We start from the raw sequence: 13,017 nt of genomic DNA on the forward strand, positions 1-13,017 counted from the left end.
CACACCAAAGAGTAAAAATGTTTGAAAATCCTTGGCTAGATGGCAACTGTAAGCATAATCAAAATGGGAAAGCAACTTGCATGCTAAAGCGAAATTAGCATTTTGCATAATGATGAACATTTTAATAGCTCAGTGAATCCATCTTGGAGACAAACATTATGTTTCCCTCAAACTAGACCCTCTGAAAGAGTGTGCTCCTTTCATCAGTTTTCCTGAAAGGGTGGTATTGTGGATAGCAGAAAATTAAGCCCATTAACCACGAATGTGCTCAGAGGCTCAGACCCACACCTGTCTCATTCTCTCATCTAACAAATGTGTGTACATAAATGCCTATCAAACCAACCAGATGTGCCTTACCAGAATCTTCAAAAGAATTATGAGGAGTCATGAACACCTGTTCTCAATGCTTTGATGTCAGAGCTTCACGATCCAAGATTGTGCTTAACAGAAGTTTAGCATTAAAGACGTTTAGGGATGAATTTTTTGAAAGATACCTTCCTTGCCCCCATTAAGTCTTGCAGATGACAAAGAAAACAGTAAAATGGCACAAGTCCAAATTGAAAAACTTTTCAAATCAGTCATCTTTAGTGAACTGATTCATCTTGGAGTTAGTCACTACACATTGTATGCTTTTCTCATTTCTCAAAAATCTACTTATTAAAAATGTGTAGAAAATGAATAAACTTTAGTAACTGGATATGAGCTAATGAAACATAAGTGTTATGAAATGCATATGGAACTCATGGAGTAATAGCAATACTGATTTTGATAGCAACACCTCCATACCCATTTATATAGGTAAGGGGAAAGAAATCAAGTATTTTTGTGTATTTTGTGTCAACATGATAATGCTATGTGTTAATTAACTAAGATGATACTTTCAGAAACAGTGTGCATGTGTGTGTGTGTGCATGTGAACATATGATCTTATATATTCATATATGTAACTTTTGTCTTACTCCAATGCATCTTTGTGGAGATATATCTTTGTGGAGACCTAGGTAAATGGAAGTGGACTGGGGATTTTGCAGAAGGCATATGAAAAGAAAGAAAAGTCTTAGTATTAAAAAAAATCACCTTTCTATAGACTTGGTTGGCTTGAAAATAAGGCAACTTTCAAAGAAAATTAATTTCCTAAGTTTTAACTCTCTCATTGAATAGATTGAAGACATAATAAATTAGTTTGGGATAAATGAAATGCTGGGCATGCAAGAGATGGTGGATAAGATGAAATTGGGCCTCCTTCAGCTTTGGGAGGCTGTGCAGAGGGAAACCAGACAGGAGCTGGGTGACAGATGTGAGAGATGCCGACTGCCAAGCACCCCCTGATTGGCACTGTTCCAAGAGAGGAGCTGAGGACAATTCGAAGACAAAGAAACAGTTTGTCCTCCCAGGGTCCGGAAAGATAGCCCTGGGCTTGTTACCGAAGGATACATTTCAATGTACTATTTGGGGTTCAGTATGCCTTTGCTTCAATATCTCTTTAGGATTGACGTGTTCCTAAATATGAAACATTATTTAGTATGTCCCATGTACATTTAGACACCAATCAAAATGGAGTGTTAAGAACAGACCAAGTAAAAACCGGATCAGAATTCCAAGGGTAAGTTTTTATAATAAGCCTTCTCATTCTACTTTCTCAGACCCATACAACCTCTGGAAAAACTCTGCATCTGCATTTAAGTTGTTGTTTTCTTCTTGAAATGGTGTGAGAGCATAGAAACAACATGAAATTTCAATAATAACAACACAAAGCAAGAACTGGTTTTCTATTGTATGCAACTACTTATTAATCAGTTAGAGAGAGAAAATACACCCAAGCCTTCATTTTCTCTATAGTAAGAAGATAACATTATCTTTGCATGACTTATATAGGGGTAACTATAATGTATGCCAAGTGCCTAAGCATGAGACTCATTCAGTAGACAGAAAGTTCTATTACTACTGCAGCAGCCCAAACTTATTAGTGTCTCATTTCATGTATCTCCACAGATAAAAGATCAGGAACCTGCCAGGATAATTTTAAAAGCCCAGTAATCATGAAGCAAAATTATCATGTGCCATGCATAGTGGTTTAAATGACAATGGCCCCTATAGGCTCATATGTTTGCATGTACTTAGTCACCCAGGGGGTAGAAATGTTTAAAAGGATTAGAAGGATTGGAGGGTGTGGCATTGTTGGAGAAAGTGCTTCACGGGGGGTGGGCTTTAAGGTTTCAAAAACCCACATCAGACCCAGACACTCTATCTATCTATCTATCTATCTATCTATCTATCTATCTATCTATCTATCTATTTATCTATCTATCTGCTTACAGATTAGGCAAGATGAAGCTCTCTGCTGTTTTTTTTTTTAGCACCACACCAGCCCATTGCCAGGCTCTTCATCATGATAATAATGTGTTAACCCTCTGAAATTTTAAGCAAGCACACAATTTAGTACTTCCTTTTATGAGAATTGCCTTGGTCATGGAGTTTCTTGCAGCAATAGAACAGTGACTAAGACACCATGGCCTTATTTAAAAAATCTCAGTGAAAGAAAACATTTAGAGAGCCCACACATTATTACTATATCTTCTGTTTTATGACACTGCCATTAACAATGTTATTAAATGATAATAATTAAGTTGGACTCGGTCTTTCATCAAAAGTTGGCTTTCAAAGATAATATTTTGTAATAAAAGAGTTTCCATAAGATGATAATAACTCCTTTATTGTAAGACTTCCTACTGTGAATTTAATGATATGCAAAAGGATTAAATCAGCTGAGTGCTTTCCTACACTGATGAATAGAAAGGTCCTTGACAATTTTTTTAACAGTACTTCAGTTTGCTCACTTTAATTTTGACAGATTTCCCTCAATATGATATTAATTTAATACTGATAAATAATATTTTCATCTGAATTAATGAAACAATGGCTGATTTAGTTTTTAAAAGCTTCAAGTCTGGGATGTGCTCTCACAGAATCATTGACTTATTTACAGAATTTCACTACACTATAGCAAGAGATACTCCTCTAAATATCTACCCCTCACTAATTTTAGTCATTAATGTGGCATTTAGTAAACAAACTAAATTTACTGAATTTTTATTAAATTATTTGAGCTATCATACATAGATAATATATCACTATATTTTATTTTTTTAGATGAGGAACTTTGATCTGGCAAGATGAAATAACTTAATAAAAGAGCTAGTTAATGAAAGTTGCATTTCTCCAAATCATCACACAGAAAATTAGTGACATCTCTCAAGTGTGTTATTTCAAATCCTGACTGTAAACATACATACAAGTTTGATGTTATTTCCACATACTAGAGTAAAGAAAATACACTTAGACATTAGAAGTCAAAAACAAGTAGCCAAATGGAGTTTTACTTCAAATATTCCCATGGACAAAATATGGAGCAAGTCAGTAAGCAGCGATCCTCCATGACCTGTGTCAGTTCCTGCCTACAGATTCCTGTCTTGAATTCATGTACTGCTTTCCTTTGATGATCGACTGTGATAGGGAATTGGCAGGGGAAATAAACCCTTTCCTTCCCAAGTTGCTACTAAGTTGATACCAGTTGTGGGATATTGCTATAATAGACCCAACCATGTTGTTTTGGGGAGAATTGTGGAGATGTTTGCAATTTTTTACTGGAAAAGCTATTGAGTAATCAGAGATTAATGAGCTGTTCTGTGGGAGCTTTGAGATGAGGATGCTGAAAGAGATGCAGGTGGTGGAGACCTGTCTAGTCAAGTTTCAAAGGGAAGCAAAGACTATCAAAGTCATTTATATGATATTTTGAGTTAAGAATATGTAGTTCTGGTCAGTTGGTGCTGAAGAATCAGTAGTATTAACAAGAGACCAGAACCACTAAAGTGAAACCTTTGCTTTGCTGGGACAATGGATGCTGTTCAGTTGGAGCTAAAAAAAAAAAAAAAAAAAAAACAGTGATGATTGAGAAGAGACCAAGATTGCTGAGGTGAACTCTTATACGAAGTGTTTCCTCAGAGTAAGCACACAGAAGCCACAGTCCAGAGAGGCCCAAGGTTTTGCCTTGTGCTGTCAGCCACACTTGCAAGTTTCCCAGGTAGCATGGTTTTGAAAACATGACAAGATGATGGAGAGAAGTTGAAGCTTGGCATATGTGGCAGGAACTTCGGAGTTCTTGAAGAGGGGCTATTAATGGAGACACAGCCCAGTTGCAGTAAGAGACTTCAGTATTTCCAGATGCCAGTAGTACTGAATGACAGTCAAGAACAGCAGCAGATAGGGAGTGAAGCTGGCCGGAGACCGTTAGACAAGCTCCATGGAACTGTGAACTACAGAGCTCAGTAAATGAAACTGTATGGAATCCAGAGGATCATAAATATGCTTCATACTTCAAGCACTGAATATTTTGCACTTGAATTTTTGTTTGCCTTTGATTTAGTCATGATTATGCCCCATTCTTTCCTCTTAGAATAAGAAAGTATGTAATTCATCTTGATTTTATAGGCGCCTACAAGGAAGATACTTTGAACTTTGCAAGAATTTTAGAAAGTCTGGCGAATTTTACACAGATTTTTTGGAATTTTATAGACATGCTGGATATTTTATTTATTTTTATTTTTTAAGGAATTTTCCATTCATTTTACACATCAACCACAGGTCTCCCTCTCTTCCCTTCTCCCACCCATCCAGCCCTCACCCCCAAACCCCCATTTCTTCCTCCAACAAAGTAAAGCATTTCATGGGGAGTCAGCAGAGCCTGGCACATTCAGTAAAGGCAGGTCTAAGCCCCTTCCCCCTGCATCAAGGCTGTGCAAGGTGGATATTTTAAAGAGAGTTAACTTATCAAGTGTTTGAATTTTTAAAGGCTGTGGGACTTTACACTATGGAATGCTTCACATTGTCATATTGATATTAATATGAGATCTTGTGGATAAGTAAAAAGGAGAGGTTAGGATTTAACAGTGATGTGTTTGTGTGTCAAGTTGACATAGGCTCAATTGTGCTGGCTACTTTTTGATGTCAACTTGACACAAGCTAGTACGATCTTGTATAATTGTCAGCCTAAGCAAATCTTAAGAGATTTTAAATCAGTGTAATTTAATTAATTTGTTAATTTCCCTTAGCTATACATATATTTCCATGGGAAACACATGCTATACCACAGAGTTCATAGTTGCTTCCTTATTTCACCTACTAGTTAGGTTTGGAAGCATCCTTCAAAGTATGAATAATTTCCTCTTTTGGTTGGTAAGAACACTGACAGTTCCATAGAGGTGTGTTGAAATCCTCCATATCTTATTCTTAATAAATGGTGCTAAGACTGTAATCAAGACTGCTGACTCTAAGTCCCATATGTTTTCTATAATTAAAGACTTAGAAATAAAATATTCAGAGATCTTCCTTATATAAATAGTTTATTTTTCCTGTTAAAGTACCTTCTATTTGCAAATTCATTAAAATTCTATTAAACAAACACTGCTTTCTAATAATTTGAAGTTCTTACCATGCCACAGTATTACCTCTTCATTTTATTTGCAGTTATAATTTTAGCTAATCTATATTAAACATCCAAAAGAGTGGAACATTACATAGGAAATATATCAATACTTGCCACAGAAAATAAGCAAATGTCAATATGCCTGTGCCAATTTTTCTCTGTGTATTCAAATTGAATAAATTGTTATAAAATGTAACTACAAACCCCAAGCCTTTTAACTTTCTTTATTACAGTTTAGGCTACAGTTCTGAAAATGAAATACAGTTTTGGTTTACATAATTTTCTATATAGTATTTTACAGACACACAAGTTTATATCTAGTCTATTCAACACATTATTTCACTCATGAATTTTTAAAACTTAGTTTATGAAAATAGAATAAAAAAGCAAATTTTAGCATCTTGAATATGGGATGCATTTGAGACATTCTATAGGTACACATGAATGGATTATGAACATTTTAAAATATATAAATTTCTGCTAAACACTAAGTAAAAATTCAAACTATAAGCAGTATTGAATAGAAGTGCCTGTTTTCCAACATTCTCAGCAATATATCGTATCATAAGACATATTTTTCAAACAATTTATATGTGACTATTTTACAGTTTTAGCTTTAATGCATCTGATTTCTCTTAAGACTAAATGTTTTTTCTCACAGTGATAGGTTATAGCAAAGCTTAGTTTCTTCCTTCCCATGTCCTTTTATCATTTTCCAAACTTTCAGGTCTGGTCTTTGGTGACCCTTCCTTTCCCTTCTCCCTCTTCATACTTGTGAACAGAGCATTGCTGAAAGAGCTCTTGCTTCCTGGTGGAGAGCTACCTCCTCCGATTTCTAGCTGCAGATGATGAGAGGGGCAGAGGTTTGCTTTACATTTTGTGCAATTCCAGTCTCTGTTGGTCTCATCTAGTCACGTTTGCCAACATGATGTGCTCAAAAACGTTGCTGGCTTTCCACATATTTAATTCCAACTCTTGAAAGACCAGTGACTGGATTCTCTACTAGATTTGCATCTCTTTCTATACTTGACTTTGCACATTTGAGCACTACAATAAGGTGGCAGACCATGTCCAAAATCTTTAGAAGTATCTGTGTTTAAGGTGTCATTTTGATCCTTTGAGAGGCGTTTATTTAAAAAAAAAAAAAAAGACATGATAGCCACATCTTTGATTTGGTCTAAAACATCCGAGGGTTGCATTTTAATAGACACGTTCATGATGTGTGCAAAAGTTCTTTTTCTTCATCTTCTCCTCTTTCTCTTCCTCCTCCTCCTTCTTTCTCCTTCTCCTTCTTCTTTTTTCTCCTTCTCCTTTTCTCCTCCTCCTCCTCTTTCTTCTTCTTTGAAATTCTGCATAACTGTATTCTCTCTTTAAATTGGTTAGAATCCAGAATTATTTATACATTAATTGCTTTCTTTGGATTTTAACTTGTCAAGTATGTGTGGTATTAACAAGCCTACATACTTTAGAATAGTTTTCCTTAAAATCTTTCACAGTTTTAAAGCTTTAACAGGTAAACTTATTGTTTTCAGACAACCAAAATTGAATTATCCATTTAGTTAATCAGTATACAGTATATGCCACTCTTTTCCAGTTTACTGTAATAGTCTATTATCCTAGTTCCAAAATTTATTGAGTTTTTTTGTTTTGTTGTTTGGTTTTGGTTTTGGTTTTTTGAGACAGGGTTTCTCTGAGTAGCTTTGCACCTTTCCTGGATCTCGCTCTGTAGACCAGGCTGGCCTCGACCTCACAGAGATCTGCCTGCCTCTGCCTCCCGAGTGCTGGGATTAAAGGCATGTGTCACCACTGCCTGGCAATTTATTTATGTATTATGTATACAATGTTCTGCCAGAAGACGGCGCCAGATCTCATTATAGAGGGTTGTGATCTACCATATGGTTGCTAGGAATTGAACTCAGGACTTTTGGAAGAGCTGCCAGTGTTCTTAACCTCTGAGCCATCTCTCCAACCTTCCAAAATACATTGTAAATTTTCAACCATGCTGTACCCCACTTGACTCCACTTAACTCATTTTAAAAAGTTATGATGCAAACTATGCTCTCAGGTAATAGTGTGTCAAATTAAGTCAATAACAGAGCAATATTTTGAGAGTCTTCATATGTTTGGAAAGTAACAATATTTCTAAATAACCTGTGCTATAAGAAGGAGAAAAATAAAAAATGTAATTTGATGAAATTAAAATACTACATAACAAAAGTAATGGGTTGCAGAGAACCTAGTGTTGACAAACAACTATAACTCACAGAGACTACAAGCAGGAAGGCAAAGTTGAATGAACATTTGGAGAAATACTTGGGTAGCTTCTTGAGACTTATAGGAGATGCTTAGCATAAGACTCAGCAGTGGCACTTGCAACATCACCCCAAGAAAAAGAATAATGAACCTGAATTTATTTAAAAAACTATTAGCTAATGAGAATCTTAATTGCACAGTTGCTATGGTGGAGTCTTAGAGAGAGATGCTTGGATAATTAAAGCATGTTGATGGTTTGGGATTTGAGAGTTGGGATCATTCATCTCTGTACGTATTGGAACATATCTGAAAATACGAAGGATTTTCTTGTTTTTATCATGGAATTCCTATCTCCAAATGATGATATGTTGATTTTATATGAAAACTTGTAGTCTTGAGGTTATCAATCTTATGCACATTTTGACCGTTTGTCAAAGTATTTAAGCCTATACATAACTACTGATACTAGGCTACTGTTATATTATTTTTAAAAAAATTAATGTATAATTTGTGAACTCAAGAGAGAAAAATAACATTAATAAAAATATTTCTTGAAATTTAAAATAAAAAATTTTATAATTAAGGCAACCATGAAGTATATATGTTCTGTAGAAATATCTTATTGTTTATTTTAAATTTTGGTGTGACTAATTATCATCAATTTTACATCCTTCAAGTGTCAAATTATGAATGAATATAATTAAAATATAAAATTCTAGTATTTCTTAAAAATCACTTCTGTGTATGTGATACTCAAGCTATTAAATTCCTGTAATTTTTCTAATTATTTATGACTAGATTGGAAATGCTTCCTTAAGCTACCTACAGCCAGATCTACTTTGAATTTCTCTCTTTTGTTTTATTCCTGTAATAGTATTCATTAATGTTTAAACATTATAATCGAATGATGCAAAGATGTGTCCCTTAACTAAAGTAATTTACTGAGAATTCTTAGGTTTTTCTAACCAATAATGACTTTGCTAATCACTGCTAGTCACAACAAGGAATACTACTCTATTTTTAGATATTCAAGTAACTCAGTTAAAAGCATTGCCTTATTTTATAATTTATGATGATACAGAATACATACTGTAAAATAAGCCATTGAGAGTGACTTTTTCATGGTGATACAATAGCTAGAAACATTTCCTGTGTGATAGTGGTATAATATGATTATGGCGTTGGTTGGAAAGATGACTCATCAGTTAAGAGCATTTACTGTCCTGGCAGAGAAGCTGGTTCAGTTTCCACCTCCCATAGTCTGTAACTCCAAGATCAGGTGATCTAGCACACTCTTCTGGCTCCTATAAGCACCAGACACACAGTTGGTGTACACACCCATGAAGGTAAGACACTCTTACATATGAAATAAAATAAATATGCCTTTCAAAGTTATATGTGGCATTATGATGAAATTTTTAAAAGTCAAGCTCTAGTTCTAGGTCATTCAAATATTATAATCAAAAAAGGGAATGTGGCAGATATTTTTAATACCTCATGTTTCTGGGTTCCAACTATGCCCATAGAATCAACTGAAAACTGAAGTTTAATGCTCACTCATAGAAATGTATCTACCAAATCTATGGTTTGTGTGTGTCTCCCATAAAACATTCATGTTTTGAAATTGGTTACTGTGACATTGTTGGGAAGGTTCTCCAGGCTTTGGGAGGTAGTGTCCAAGTGGGGGGAGTGGGTGAACAGGTATAAATCCTTGAGAGTGTCTTGTGAGAGTGAGGTTCTTTCTTTGCCTTTTTCTTGCTATCTGCTTCCTGTCTACAACTATGTAAATAAACTCTTCTGCCACACATTACTGCTGCCATGATGTTCTACAGAAGTGCAGAGATATATGGTCACCTCATCCTTGTAGAGTAGGTATATCCATCCCTTAAGTTATGTCAGGTGTTTCAGTTATAGAAATGATAGATCTAATATAGTAAATAAATCAATAGTTTCTCTGCTAATTAATATTGAGAATTTAAATGTTCAATGGTATAAAACTTATTGATTTCATTTCAATGTATATGAAATGTTACCTCCAGCATTTATCCTAATCAAACTAATATTTTTCTTTCCTATCAGCTAACCACTGATACTATTTGAGAACTAAAGAACAATTTGTGTATTAGTCTAATATTCCATCAAAGAGAAACTTTTCATAATAACATATGCTAAAATAATATGAAATCTGATGACAACCCTTATGTGTAATGTCTACTGTGCCTTTAATGGCCTGGACAGAACAATATTAGACATACTCATTTGTATTGCCATAGCTCTTCTGAATTCTAGGAATGTTTTAGAGGTTAGGACAATGGTTGCAACTAGAAGACCAGATAATCACTAGGAATCACCACTGTGTATACAAGTAAAAGAAAAGTGGTATTCATAAGAAAGCATGATATTTAGACTATCAACATTCAGTTTGAGGAATTAAAGCATAAAAAAAGCTAAAGGAGTTAAAAAAATGTTCCTTATGTTACATGAAGTGTCAGATTTACTGCATGGTTGCATAAAAATGCATAGTGATTGTTTTTTAGGATAGCATTATATTTTAAAAATTAGAATTTTTTTAAAAACTTTTCTTTCTAAAAGGACTGTTAAGGTGATACAACAGGCAACGGCATTTGCCACTAATCTGATAGCATGAATTCAGTCTCTAGAAGCCACATGTTTAAAGGGAAATGTTTGTTCTCTGACTGCACACACATACAAAAACACACAAAAATTTCAGTGAAAGCTGTGAAAAATTTTAAACCACTTTAGAATTTTTTAAAAAAGCTTTAGAATTAAAAAAAAAAGAAGTTTTCAGGTCTTACTTCTGTACATGTGACATCTCCTGTATTGTCCTCAAATGCCAATCACACACGGGCAATTAGTTTTTGTTTTCTGTGATGATTGCTTTCAATTTCAATTTTATGAAACCTAGCATTACCTGGGAGGTATGTCTCACTCTGGGTATGCCTGTCAGTGATTGTCTTAGCAAGATTAATTGAGGTAGGAAGACTCACAGACTCTACATGACACCATTCCAAGGATAAGGGTCCTGGACTACAGAAAATGGAGGAAGTGACCTGATCACTAGCATTCATGGCTCTCTGTTTCCTGACTGAATGCAGTGTGATCAGCTGCTCCAAGCTCCTGCTGCCTTAGCTTCCTTGTCATGATAAGCTGTGACCCAAAATAAATCCCTTCTAAGAAAAAGTAAGGAGTTATGTCCCTAATGTGATAAATCTGAACATGTGGTTTTTAGAACTTTGGAACTGTTTGGGGGCTAAAGTGTTTTGAACTTTGGACTAGAAAGACCATGACATTCTGGAAATAGAGCTTAATGGGTTCTTCTGAAAGAAACATGGAAGACAGGAATACTGAGGGAAACACATGCCATAAAGGCTGAATTAACAGCAACTTCATCAGGACTGGGATAGGGTCTATTCATGTGATATGTTGACCAAGAATCTGACTTTATTCTGGCTGTGTTCTAAGAACTTGCGTGAAGTTAAATGTAAAAGTAGAAGACCAATTTTTTTTGGGGGGGGGGGCAGAGGAAATTTCAAAATGGGAAAGCCTCAGGCTGGTGCTAAAAATGCAACTCTAAGTATTTAGGAGAAGAGTATCACTTAATGGTAGTATCTTGTGTTGCACTAAGACAATAGGAAAGGTTTCCTGAGGCTTAGTGTTATGAAGATCATGCACATGAAAGAAGAAAGCATAGGATGAAGGGTTCCCTATTCCTCAAAATAAAGAACTGTCTTGCAAGAGTTTCCCCAGAGTTAGCATACTTGATGCAGTTCAAGGAGGCTAGGCTACACCTCCAGTCAACAGCAGAATTAGGTACAGATATCCTTTTGGTGCTAGTTTTTCAGGCATAGAAAATGAAAATTTGTGGAGATCATGGAGTCTTGCTCTATCATTTCAGATAGCAATACACAGAGTGTGATAAGATCAGAGTTCCTGGAAGGAGGCCATGAGATATCATGGTGAGAAGCTGTGGAGATGAAGCTCCAGCTGCAGGAGAGACTCTAGGGTATTGGAGATGCCAGAACCACAGAATGTCCACCAATAAAAACTTCAGGGATTGAGAAGAACAGGTCACAGACTCTGTATGCTCCAGGTTGCCAAGATGCAATAATGAGATTAATTATCAATGAAGACACTGTTTTTGTATCCTGTTTTTAAATAGTAAAAGACAGAAAGTTAATTTATCTTTTTAGTTCTAATTGTCCTTTGCAATGTCTCTCTCTGTCCTCATGTCAGAGTTGTATAATAAGGATTGTTTGAAATAAAAGAAATTTACTATGTAAAGATTAAAAGTTAACTATAAAGTTTATTTTGCTAGATACAGACTATTACCTAATTACTGTGTCCTTTGTAGCTGCAGAAAATATTTTTATGTTTGATTTTTTGGCATTTTTGCTTTAAAACTCATGCAAGTTGCTAGTTTAACCTCCTACATCTTCCCATGGATAAGTACATCCATACTCCTACTGAGAACATGGACACATATGTTAAATGTCCTTGATCTACAACTTGGCACATGGCACTTTATTCTATAAAATGAATTATACAGTACCTTCATACCACTTGGAAACTTCCTCAGCACACAAATAATTAGAAACTCAGGTACTTTTATGTTTCAATCTCTTGGACAAGAATACTACAAAGAAAATCATTTTATGAAGGAAAATACTAAATAAGTGTATTGGTATCTGGGGAAAGATAGCTAGTTCTAGAGTTTCCTTTGGGGTTGGTGTTTTACTGTAGCAGGAATCTTAAAAGTTCTTATTAATAAAATCAAACCTGAGCCAGGTATTGAGGTGAACACTGGAAGATCAGAGAGACAGAATAAACCACAGCTACCTCACCTGGCCAACTTCTCAGCTGGTCTTGTTTCCTCAGACTGAAAGCCTCTCTGTCCTCGTATCCGAATGGCTCTCAGCTGAACTGTGCTGCTCAAAACCTAAAAGCTTAACCAGCCAAATACTTAACCAGGCAAATGCTTCTAGTTTCTGGTCCTCACACCTTATATACCTTTCTGCCTTCTACCACCACTCCCAGGGGTTAAAGGCTTGCTTTCTGAGATTAAAGGTGTGAGTCACCATGCTTGGCTGTATCCTTGAACAGATGGATTTCTACCTCTGGAATGCTAGGATTAAAGGCATGTGCTACCACTGCCTATCCTAAGTATCTAGTGGCTTTTCTGTTCTCTGACCCAGATAAGTTTATTAGGGTACACAATATTTTGGGGAACACAATACCACCACATTTTTCTTTAAAAAAGGCCT

The sequence above is a fragment of the Peromyscus californicus genome, unplaced genomic scaffold, assembly GCF_007827085.1.
Source record: "Peromyscus californicus insignis strain IS unplaced genomic scaffold, ASM782708v3 Scaffold_18__1_contigs__length_77618521, whole genome shotgun sequence".
Lineage (NCBI taxonomy): Eukaryota > Metazoa > Chordata > Mammalia > Rodentia > Cricetidae > Peromyscus > Peromyscus californicus.